The sequence below is a fragment of the Ascidia mentula genome, chromosome 6 (genome assembly GCF_947561715.1).
Source record: "Ascidia mentula chromosome 6, kaAscMent1.1, whole genome shotgun sequence".
NCBI classification, from domain to species: Eukaryota; Metazoa; Chordata; class Ascidiacea; order Phlebobranchia; family Ascidiidae; genus Ascidia; species Ascidia mentula.
The window spans coordinates 141,362-154,764 of record NC_138571.1 but is presented as its reverse complement, the minus strand read 5'-3'; positions in this window follow the sequence as shown (position 1 = coordinate 154,764).

Below are 13,403 nucleotides of genomic sequence, written 5' to 3'. Positions count from 1 at the left end.
GCGTTGAATTTGTGGGCGACTTGTACTACGTATGTGTACAGAGTAGAGTTGGTATTTTCTAACTGTAAGGAAAACATTGGAAATTACGAGAAAATTTCAACCAATGGGAGGCTGAGTTGCATAACTGAGTTTAAATGTAAAGATTTCTACAAATCTCGAATTTCTGTTCACACAGTTTCACTGAATACATAAATATTTAAACATCAAAGAAGTGAAACAGTTCAATCTGACCCCTGAACTCTGATTAAGAGGATGCTCTATATTCGGTCCACAATCCGAATAATTGAAATTGAAAGTCATCGGTTTCGTGATGTCAGGTTGCGCTTTGCATTGTCCCTGTAGTGATGGCGTATCTACTGTGTTGTCTACAGAATGAGACACGACAATCTCATCGTCATCAAGAGGACTCAGTTTATTGCTGATATCTTCAACTGACAACCTGTGTAACAGGGGTTACTCGGTAATGATGTGGCCACAGTAAAAACACCGAACAATTCTTTACAAACATCCAGTGCATTTTTTTAACAAAACAAAACATTTCAAATAAATTTAACAATAAATTTGTGGACAAAACATTCATCGTAGAACGTTTTACACAAACACTATATGTGACATCATAATCGTACATAATAGTGACCGAAGTTCCACAAACGATTCCCGATCCGGTTGTTATGTTGACTCCGACCGATTCTTCACTCGATCCATAATCGTTTATCGCTTGTACGAAGATTTGATAAAGTTTGAGTGGAGTTATGTCAGTGATGGTTGCTGTCACGTTTGTATCGTTTGAAAGAACGATCATGGAATTGCTCGATTCGTCTGAACTCCACGATACACGGAAAGTATCGATATCGGTATCGTTCGATACCCATGACACGATTATCGAACTCTCGTTTAACACGAACACAACACTAGGTGGTGCTATTTGCAATGGCACTGAAAAAAAACGAAACATAAATAAAAAAATTCACCAACATGTTTGGAATCTTACTTGTGCTTGCTGTTAACACTTGTGACGTCAGACCATCCCCACCTTTGTTCACCATGACAACAGTGACGTTGTAAACAGTGTTCGGTATCAAGTTTTGAACAGGGACGGTTATTTGTGATTGGATGGTTGTGATGTTGACGACACCATTATGAGATTGGTCGCCGCTGGTCTGCTGGTAGTTTAACTTGTACATCACGATTGGTGTGCAGGATGGTGTGTGCGACCATTCTATGGTAATGGTGTTTGGAGTTGGAGGGTTGGTCGTTGAAATTGATGGTAGCGGGGATTGAGATGTTTCTAAGAAAATTAATTGAAATCAACACAATTTGCGTTTGTGACGAAACAATAAACATTATGGTGTAGGTTTTCGACATAAATTGCGAATCATTTTATCGATTTAAACAATGCAAACGCTGTGACGTAACATAGCACTGATTGGCTCACTTGTTGCAAACGTGACCGATTGCGACTTGGGGGAATACCCTGCTGAATTCTTTGTGAGTACCCCGAAGCTGTATTCCTGTTCAGGTTGAAGATTGCTAATTGTTGTGTTTGTTGAGTTGGTTTCGATGGAATCGCTATCCAATATATAGGGTGACCATATAACCTTGTAACCGACGATATCTTCACCACCTGAAACCGGCGGGTCCCATTCTATCTCAATGAGGTTCGTTGCAAAGGAAAGAAGTCGGATATTGGAAGGTTCGATTGCTTGGGGAACTTCAAATAACGTGGATGAGTGGTGAGATTCAAATATTAATATTTCTATTGATTCCTTAGTAGTTGTTGTCATAGATGATTTGGAAAAATACCAAGAAACCATCTCGCATTGGGACTAAATTTTAAATAATCTTACAGAATGTGGTCACACATTTGTGACGTCATTAAAGTGACGTACATTGACGTTAATTAATAAACCATATTTAAATTAAAGTAATGTAACAACTTCTACGTACACGTCACCGCAGTTGTTTGATAAGATTCCCCAAGTTTGCCTTCAACCAACCAACGACCTTCAACGGTGTACAACGTGTTCGGTTCAAGGTCAAACGTGTTTTGGGACACAACCCATTGTCCAGCATCAACATGGGCCGATGTGGAAAGGGTTCCGTTCTTGTAAACATTAATATGTAACATAGTGACGTCACAACAGGGGAATCCTGGTGACGGTGCGTTTGCTTCCACAGTGAGACTGGAGACTGACGTGGCTTCAACCGTCATAGCAGGGGGTGTTGAAGCTTTAATAAAACCACACAATATTAGTTAAATGGTTCGCATGGTTCATGGTAATGTTACATGGTTCGCATGGTTTCTGGTAATGTTACATGGTTCGCATGGTTCGTGGTAATGTTAAATGGTTCGCATGGTTTCTGGTAATGTTAAATGGTTCGCATGGTTCATGGTAATGTTAAATGGTTCGCATGGTTCGTGGTAATGTTAGATGGTTCGCATGGTTCCTGGTAATGTTAGATGTTTCGCATGGTTTGAGATAATGTTAAATGGTTTGCATGGTTTGTGGTAATGTTAGATGGTTCGCATGGTTCGTGGTAATGTTAGATGGTTCGCATGGTTCCTGGTAATGTTAGATGTTTCGCATGGTTCCGGGTAATGTTAGATGGTTCGCATGGTTCCTGGTTATGTTAGATGTTTCGCTTGGTTTGTGGAATGTTAAATGGTTCGCATGGCTTATGGTAATGTTAAATGGTTCGCATGGTTCGTGGTAATGTCAAATGGTTCGCATGGCTTATGGTAATGTTAAATGGTTCGCATGGCTTATGGTAATGTTAAATGGTTCGCTTGGTTTGTGGTAATGTTAAATGGTTTGCATGGTTCGTGGTAATGTTAAATGGTTTGCATGGTTCGTGGTTATGTTAAATGGTTTGCATGGTTCGTGGTTATGTTAAATGGTTTGCATGGTTCGTGGTTATGTTAAATGGTTTGCATGGTTCGTGGTTATGTTAAATGGTTTGCATGGTTCGTGGTAATGTTAAATGGTTCGCATGGTTCGTGGTTATGTTAAATGGTTTGCATGGTTCGTGGTAATGTTAAATGGTTTGCATGGTTCGTGGTTATGTTAAATGGTTTGCATGGTTCGTGGTAATGTTAAATGGTTTGCATGGTTCGTGGTTATGTTAAATGGTTTGCATGGTTCGTGTTTATGTTAAATGGTTTGCATGGTTCGTGGTTATGTTAAATGGTTTGCATGGTTCGTGGTTATGTTAAATGGTTTGCATGGTTCGTGGTTATGTTAAATGGTTTGCATGGTTCGTGGTAATGTTAAATGGTTCGCATGGTTCGTGGTTATGTTAAATGGTTTGCATGGTTCGTGGTTATGTTAAATGGTTTGCATGGTTCGTGGTTATGTTAAATGGTTTGCATGGTTCATGGTTATGTTAAATGGTTCGCATGGTTCGTGGTAATGTTAAATGGTTTGCATGGTTCGTGGTTATGTTAAATGGTTTGCATGGTTCGTGGTAATGTTAAATGGTTTGCATGGTTCGTGGTTATGTTAAATGGTTTGCATGGTTCGTGGTTATGTTAAATGGTTCGCATGGTTCGTGGTTATGTTAAATGGTTTGCATGGTTCGTGGTTATGTTAAATGGTTTGCATGGTTCGTGGTTATGTTAAATGGTTTGCATGGTTCGTGGTTATGTTAAATGGTTTGCATGGTTCGTGGTTATGTTAAATGGTTCGCATGGTTCGTGGTAATGTTTTTTAATTTCAATTTCAAGTTTTACCAATTTCTTACCAATGACAATGGGGAACAGATCAGCTTGAACCGCAATGTTTGGGTAAATAGCTTTCACCGACACCAGATACAAAGTCATCGAATCTAAACTGTGGAATCCAATTTGTGTTTGGTTCAACCCCAAGCTCTGGTTGAGAACTTCACCAAACGATGTTAAGAGCTCCACTGTGTAATTAACAACTGACTGGACATCCCCTGCTGGGGATTCCCACGTGACTGTTACGTCACTAGAGGAATTTGATTGATAAACGAGGTTGGTTGGAGGTCCTGGATCTGCAACGGTAGAAGTGGAATTCTTGATGAACTTATTGGTGGCAGCGGAAGCTCGGTCCTACCTGTGGTTGCATGGAATGGAAGAGAATGTGTTGCATTCCCGGCTTGGTTGTAAGCGAAACCGACAAACGTGTAGTTTGTATTGGGAGATAACGGGGATATGACACAGCTGAAGTCAGTTGAAGGATGAACGTACAATCCGCTTGTTGTTGTGGAGGAATATAAGAATACGTAACCATCGATCTCACTGCCACCTAGTGGCGGGGTAAACGTCACACCCACACTGGTCTGCGTTTCATTGCTCACCGTAAACGATCCAGTCATCATGGCTGGCTCTGAAGCGAAACAAACGATTTCGTTCGGTTCAAATAATTGACAGATTCACAGGGCGTGAGTTCGAACCCCACTGGAAGCAAAGATAACCAACTTTGGTTTTACTCTGATGCTACTTTTGACAACAAATATTATCAAATAGTTGGTTGTTTACGAAGATAACAATACGCTGGTTGTTTAATTACTTGTGGCAGCGACAAATGTCTGTGATGGGACGGTGTCGACTTGGTACCACGCCAATACAACGTAGGTCATCCGGGTGCTTGCAGGAATGACCAAAGTTGCACTTGTAGCTGATTGAGTCGCTCCCAGCACTCCATCTAACTCAACCTGGTACACAAGGAGATTCTGCGCATTGCCACCTAGCGGCGGGACTGGCCATGAGACGGTGACTGAAATGTTGGTAGCAGAGTCTGTTGTCGAACTGTTCACTGGGTATGGCACTGAACACAAAGGGTTTCGTGTTTAAGTTAAATGGGAGGCGACTGGTTTAAATTACGCATAAACGTTTAAGTTGGAATGGCATTGCAGCCCACGGCAATATTTTAAGGTAAATTTCTCCAGCTGTGTTGCAATCACTGACATCTCTCGGAGGGGTATTGGTACTGCCAAAACTTTGTTAATCAAATAACGTTGTTACAGTCAGCCACCAGATTGCGGTACTAGTCACCACTAGGTGTCGCTTGAAAAAACTCGTGAAATAGCTTCACAAAAAGGTTCCCCCTCTCTTAATGCATATTTGTGTTCATCATGGGATGACAAATCGTAAAATATTCCCGTTGCACGTCACAAGTATCTCTATGACGTAATATTAGTCCCTGGGTATTCTTACTAGTGTGAGTTGTGGTTTCAGTTGAAAGTTGTCCGCAGGCGATATTGCAGAACTTCACTGATAGCAGATACTCTGTGTTGCCGACCAAACTTGTAAGATTGATTGAAGGTACAGGGAAACTGTAGTTGGAAATCTTAAATAAAACCCCATCGATCCAATATTCTATCGTTGACATCCGCCCACCCCCGTTTGGTTTGGTGACGCTGACAAGCAAGGAAGTGGTAGCTACACTTAACACTGTGGGTGGTGACGACGTTCCAGGTACTGGAGGAACACAAGTTTACAAATGAATTAGACGGAGTCATGATGTCGGAAATATTATTTGTGGATTGTTCAAAGAACAGAAAAAAACTGATTTATGAATTTACGGTGAAAATTAAATGTGGACCAAAACTAACTGAAACAAATAAAATATTAAATATTTTATTTGCATTCTGTACAGTATAGTATTGCAATACACACAAGAAACAAAATGGCAGAAGCACTGACAAAACCACAAAGGTTTTCAAGTCAGGCTTCCAATAAATGCAAATGTTTAATGTGGTCTGCATACAAGACCAATGATAAAATCCATTTGGTTGAATGAAATGTTCGATAATTACCTGTGACGGCTAAGATAGAGTTGGATTGAACATTGTGTCCATTGTCATACAAAGTCTCCACATAGACATCATATAAGGTGGCCGGAACGAGACCGGTAAGTGTTCCGAAACTACTTGTTATCACATTAGCTTGCGATCCGTTCATAAACAGAGTGTGAGAGAGAACAGAAGCTGAATCGCCATCATCTTGCAACACAAGGTTGATTCCAATGCTTGTTGGAGTCGACATCGATTGATTTTGTTCAATTAAACATCCTTTGGGATCTAAAACAACGATAATCGTAACCATGACTACCACAACCTTCAGTTGACTGAATATAAACCCATATTACACCACTAATATCCCACAGGATGTCCAAAGCCATAATATTCACCAAATAGCCACAGAAAAAAAACTTATAATATTGGTCAATAATTACCTCATGCTATATTATGAGTAATAGTTGTTGTAACCAATTCACTACAAATTGTTGTGTATGTGTTTACAAAATTTCACCATTCAAACAGATTGTTAACCTCAACTTTAAACTTTGGTAAATTGGAAAATTTAACCTTAAAGCAGTAAATCCATGAAACTTACGGAGGAATATGACAATTTCTGAAGTGTTGAGTCCAGTCTGGGTGACGTCACCATCCACACAAGCTGACATTCTTACTCCTATGATTGTATTCGATGATAAATTAGTTAATCTGTAACTTCCCACAAGAAGAGGTATCGTGATTGTTTCCGTGTTGTTGATTGTGATGACATAACCAGTAAGTTCTGGTCCAGAAGGTGAATCCCATGTTAACAGTGCAGAACTTGTATTGACTTGTGACGCGCTTAAGTTGGTCGGGGCATCTGGCACTGCACATATGAATGTTGTGTTACCATGGCAACAAGAGTTTGCAAATGTTCAATGAACATGACCCAGGATATTTATTCATATCTGGCGTTCAGCAAATAACCTCTATTGCAGGATATTCCATGCATTTTTATTGACCATGACACTTACCTTATGTTTGTAAGACACATATATTCACAGACAATTATATGAGAAATAATTGTATTTAGAAAATATTTATTGTTGTGAAAATCTGACTCAATTCTTTACTTACGAGTGACGAACTCATGAACTGAGGTAACTTCTTTGGCCCCAAAGTTGAGGACTGCCGTCACATTGACAGAATATCGAGTAGCAGGATTGAGTGAAGCCACAGATATTTCACTGACAAATAGACTGGAAGCAGCGACATCCCCGACGACATCATAATAAGAAACCGTTAAAAAGTTGAGTATGGGGGGAGGCCCCCATGATAAGAATTGTTGATCTGCGTTGTTGAACCACAATTCAAAGTTTGTCGGTCCGTCAATATCTGCATGGAAGATTTTGTGAATATTTTATGACCAAACAAACTTTTACAATAACACACAAAAAAAAAGCTTTTTTGTTGGCAATTATTGTTTTATTTAAATTTTCAAGAATTGAAAACAACTAACATTATTTGTGCAGTTTTTATAAAACCTCAAAAAATCAATGAGAAAAAATTCAAGGAAAAACTCATAGTTGAAAAATAACTCGGGTAAAAAACATGTTTTATTCTGAGAGAAACAGAGGATGAACCTGTGAAAAAGGTGTCACTTGGTCCAGCAGATTCACTTCCATCAAGTCTTGCCACTACATGTATCGTGTACAAAGCATCGGGGAGCAAACCAACCACGGTAGCAGTTGTCTCGTTACTGAATGTTGTGTTTCCCACAGCATCTGTATGGACTGAATATTCCATGAGTAAGTGATTGGCGGGATGTGGAGTCCATGATAACATGATGGATGAGGAAGTTGCCGAGACCAGGGTTGGAGTTGATGTGAAATCTGGAACTAAAGTTAATGAAGGGATGAAAATAATGAAATAAAACTTTTGCAAAAACTTTTGTCAACTGGTAGAAAATAACAAATACTTAAACACCTTCTTTAACGACACCTTTACATTGTGCACACAAAAAGTGCAAACAAAAATATCAACACAAACTCAAATGAAACTTGAAGCACAATAAAGTTACCTGTAAAATATACGAGATCATCGGAAATCACATCAAACCCGTCATCAAATGTTGTTTTGATCGTCGAAGTATATTGTTGGCCGGGGCTTCCCCCAGATATTAACACTAAGGGGGAAAGCCCTAAGTTGATACAAGAGACACCTCCACTTCCACATAGCGAGTAATTTGCCACAGATCGTGCTGAGCCAACTGGTGAATTCCACAGCAACGAGATGAACGTTGTTTCACTTTTGTTATGTCGAAAGTTGACAACCGAACCAGGTTCTGTGGATTAAGCAGCTTGCAGGTTTTATGCAAAAACTAGATTGTCAACTTCAACCATTGAATTAAGAACTCTACAACCAATCAACCACAGATTGTTTCATTATTACATTAACTGGCACCTGTGGTTGCCATAGCAGCAGGGGATTGGGGAGCTGTACAGTGTTGGTTCATTGCTGCGATTGTGATGTTGTATTCTGTGTTGCTCTGCAGGCCCTCAACCAAGGTAGTGGTGGAAGAAACTGTTTGGTTGATGTTTGAATTGAGAACCTGGAGTCGGTATCCAGTTATCAGAGTGTCACCACTGGTGTATGGTTGCCATGACAACATCACAGAAGTGGTGTTGGTTTGGTTCACAGAAGGGGCAGGAACTACACCTGGAGCTGCGAACAAAAATTAAAAAAAATTTAAGTTCTGGTTTACATTTAACACATAACCCATTAAAACATTTTTTCGAGCTTGAAAGTTTGGTGAATGTGACACAGTCATGTTTGCATTGACTTTCTCCACTCAAGAAAATCTCACCTGTTGAGAAAAGCGGTCGCGTTGTTTCAAGAACCAAGCCATCGCTGTAATAAAGTTTGACGTAAACCCGATATTTAGTGTTTGAAAGTAATCCAGTGATTTGGTGGCTTCCGTTTTGTGCAATGGCTGTTTGAATGTTTGGGAGGGTTAAATACCAACAAACTTCCGTTTGAAATGGGGGTGATCGGTAACTTCCATCACTAGGTGGCTGCACAATATTGAGTAGCATGGATGTAGCATCCGGGCAGCCGATCAGTTGAGGAGGTGTGATGGATGGAACTGGAATACATTGTTCACAGTTGTAGCTTCCATTAACCAATATTGTTAGTGAGGTTGACATTTAGTTGCTCCGGAAGTTGCACGAGCCATGAATGGAAACGTTGTCAACATTAAAATACATTTTGTGAAGTTATTACACATAAAGATTTCAAACGTAATATTCAAAACGACATTCACATAAAAATCTTAAACAGGTTGACCCACATGTTTGAAACAAAACCGGATCGGAGTAGATTCCAGTCCCAGCTTGGTTGACAGCAGTAACAGTAACGTTATATTCCATATTGCTTTTTAAGTTTGTCACAATTCCCATCAACCCAGTGTAAATCATCTCCAGCTCCTCAAATTCAGTGTAAACTTTTACCTTGTAGCTGGTTATGGCTACGTTACCATCTGTGTACATCGGCCAATCAAAACGCACAGAAGAGGTTGTCACAGTTACAGCAGAAGGTGAAGCAGATTTTCCAGGTGCTAAAGATGGAAAAATATTAATAAAAAATAGAACATATTTATAACAAATAGAAATACAATTTTAAATGCAGAAAAAAATACACTTTTATTGTAAACTAAACTTGTAAAGTGAACCAACTTTTTGAACTCAAAGATTTCGTGAGTAAAAACATGATATTTACTGTGAGAATGAAACTTCGAACCTGTCATGGTTTGAACCGTTGCGTTGTGAACTCGATAAACCTCCCCCTCACTTGGTGAAAGTAGGAAGCCATAATGAGTGTTCAACGTTAGGTTTGGGAAACACACTGTGGTAGCATTCCACCGATACTGCAAGGTAAGTGATGACATTGATGCTCTGACATCTCCGATTGCATCATCCCAGTGCATTCGTACAATGGACTGACTGTTCTCAGAAAGTGGACAGAATTTCGAGCAACTCGCTGAAACAAGCGTTCGAACACAAATTAACTTGTATACAGGATTGGAATGTAACAACATACTTGACATGTCAACTTGGAACATAGAAATTCCTGCACTTGTGTTAGGCCATATTAACTGCAAAGTAAGAGGTTTGGAAAATACCAGGTCAGTAAACGTTGAATTTTCTGCCGGTAAAACTGACAAGAATCTCAAACTTTCCTCACCATTTATCTGAAATAAAACGCTGGCTGTAAACAAATTATATGAAATGAGCAATAAGTTTTGACATAAACCCAAATTCTTATCGAACTTCAATTTAACAAATACTTGTTTACTTTCCACAAACACATTTTTCTAAATGAGTTATTCCTCAAACTTGTTTAGTTTTTAAGCCAAACTTGAAACTTTTGCGGGTTGCATAAAATCAAGGCAGGTCGTAGAAGACCTGGGACCTGTTTCAGAACGACCGTTTTTGTGAGCAAATATCTGACTAAACCACACAATTAACCGGGCAGCGGGCAGCGGGCAGCGGGCAGCGGGCAGCGGGCAGCGGGCAGCGGGCAGCGGGCAGCGGGCAGCGGGCAGCGGGCAGCGGGCAGCGGGCAGCGGGCAGCGGGCAGCGGGCAGCGGGCAGCGGGCAGCGGGCAGCGGGCAGCGGGCAGCGGGCAGCGGGCAGCGGGCAGCGGGCAGCGGGCAGCGGGCAGCGGGCAGCGGGCAGGGAACATACCAGGAAGTACGAAGTTTGGTTGAACATTATAGAGGAGGAGGTAATTGTTTGTTGTGAAGACGTTGGTGCGTTCACGTTCCATTCACAGAAGAAAGATTGGTGGCCAGCTGACGTATGGCTGATGCTTGTCGATGAACTTGGAGATAATAAATTCACTTCCTGGCCACAACTCACATTGTCTGAGAAACAAGAGTTTTAACCCAAGTTAAAACCCAACTGAACTGCATGCAAATGTTTTTAACATTTAAAATAATTAAAATTCAAATATAATAGGTATGTGTTAATGGGAAAAGTCAGTATAATACACTTACATACAAAGGCATACACTTGAAATTCAGTAATTTGTAAAGAAATGTGGTGAATTGTACAAATGAGTACAACACTAGGTGATGAGGATTGAACCATATGCATGCTGCTGTGGTCGATCGTTCCAATTTCAACAGCACTGGTTAAGTCATCGTACACCTTTGTACAATAATAAAGATAATGCCACATTAACATAAGGTTGCCTACTCCGCAGAGTACTGGGATGTGTTTGAATGTGAACAAGTGTGAAGAACAACTTCGCTATCTCCATCAGTTTAATTTGTGTGACAACAGATATAACAAGGTTAAAATCACTGACAAAATGACCTAGACTTTATGTAGTGTTGGAAGTAAACATTTAGAAAATTAAAAACTCGTAAATATAATCTTTACAACAGTTCTTTTTTACTTGTGTCCCAAATAATAATTCATCAAATGTGAAAAGTTGGTTTAAACATCTGTAATTTGTCCCAGTTTTAACGACCGGTTGTCAACTAGGGAATATATGTAACCCATTGATTCACAAGCATTGTCAGAATTGGCTGCAGACACCCATTATTCCCATTACTACAATTGACAAATCACAAGTTTCAAAAATCATTTGCTCATCATTTGAGCACGCCTGTGAACAATCTTAAAATTACAGAAGCATGAACTCGGTCTATGAACAGATTGACAAAAAAACTACAACCACAGGTAATACGCAAGAAATTGTGTAGACTTGCATGCACAAAAAAATACAATTCAATAATAAATTGACAACAATACCTTGCAGGAAATAGAATTTAGATACTCAGAGGAGTTCACAAACACAGCAACTTTCTCTCCAACTGTTCCAGTAAACCTTATTGTATAGGAAGGGCATTGTGAGTCTATGAGCATCAAGAGAGGATTTGCAATGGGTACGACCAAATCCATCCCACAAACTCCACTAAATGCTGCAATGTTAATACGAAGATAATCAGGCATTATTCAAGCTTTTTTTGTTACATCACAATCCAACATCATCCAACCTACACGATAGGTGCATTTTAAATCCACGTCTGTTGGTTGAGGGTGAAGCAGAACTAGTGATGAGTTGAAGAGTAAAGTTTCCACCCAACATATGGAAGACTTGAGGTGAATCAATCAAGCGGGTTTCAACAGTGGGGTCTTCCCCAAACATCTTCCACAAAACAATGTTTAGAAAAAATATTTTTTGGAATTATTGTTGTTGGGGTGGTTGCCATGACAGCAATTGAACATCACCCTTTCCACTCTAACCACTAGAAGATGACTTACCAGTAAAACATCAGCATCTGATATATTAGCATAAGTTACATTGACAGAAATCTTCAAGTTATTAAACTTCTGTACAATCTTCCATTCATTGAATTGTTGTGGAGAGTAATCAGAGTTATTGTTGAAGTTGAGGTCTGTGATCCAAGCCCCAAGCATTTCAACACTGAGGGGTTCCATGATTGTCATGACTGAAAACAAATTTCAACACATGTATTTTGTGAAACAACCACATCATGTTAATATGTCACAGAATACACAACGATGCCCAACCTAGTATATATTCGAACTCGATTGAGGAGAATCCTGTCCCAGTAAAGCACATAATAAACATGTGCGGACTCGATGAAGTGTTTGGTTGATGAATTGATCCAAGATTTTTACCCTTATACGTCCCAATTATTGAGCTCTCATTGTAACTGGCCCAATTCATAACCTAAAAATTTTAAAGACAAAAGTATTTCCAGTACATGAAATCAATCATGACAACATTATGCCAGATAACACATGTGAAGTTTAATAGTTTTCAGCATGAATGTCAAAATGATTTAAATACTGAGACAACCTGGCATGAACCACTGGAAGCCAAATATCCACTTTTAACATAAACAGCGTAAATTCCTGGCAATCCACTCTGTACAGAACTTGTGATAACTTTGCATGTTGAGTCAGTAAAGTGATGGTTTACATGAGATAAACCACTTGACGATTTCGCACATTCTGACCCCAGATCTTGAACAAATAAGTTATTCCTTTATAAATTCACAAAAAAAATTCTGCAAAGCACTTTTGAATATTCTGTGAATGGAAACAAAGATTTTTGCTCGGTTAAGTTTAATGAATGTTATCACAAATACATGATAGAAACTATTCAGTTTCAATTAAAATCGTAAATACTGAGAAAGTTTCAAACAATTTTTGACAACAATTCTGGATTCTGAGAAGAAAGAGATTGGCCCAAACTGTTGTTAACATTGTCATGTTTCATAAGTCAGGTCAGCTCCTAGGCACCTAGTTTTCATTTTTCCAGGGGGGGGGGCGGCTATATTATGACGTTATAATTTGTTACAATAACATCATCAAATATCGAAAAACTGTGTTTGAATTTCAATGCATGAGGCGTATAGCCAAAAGGGTCTACGACACAACCAATATGTACCTGTTGGCATATAATACCGGAGACTGACGTTGCAACAACCGATGGGTGAACATTAAAATACCAGTGTGAAATGAGAATGAGATAAAAAAGGGTAAGAACCACTGGCTTATGCATTTGTCACAACAACACTTATAGAACTAAAAAATATAACCAACCAACAACCCCACTTTTTC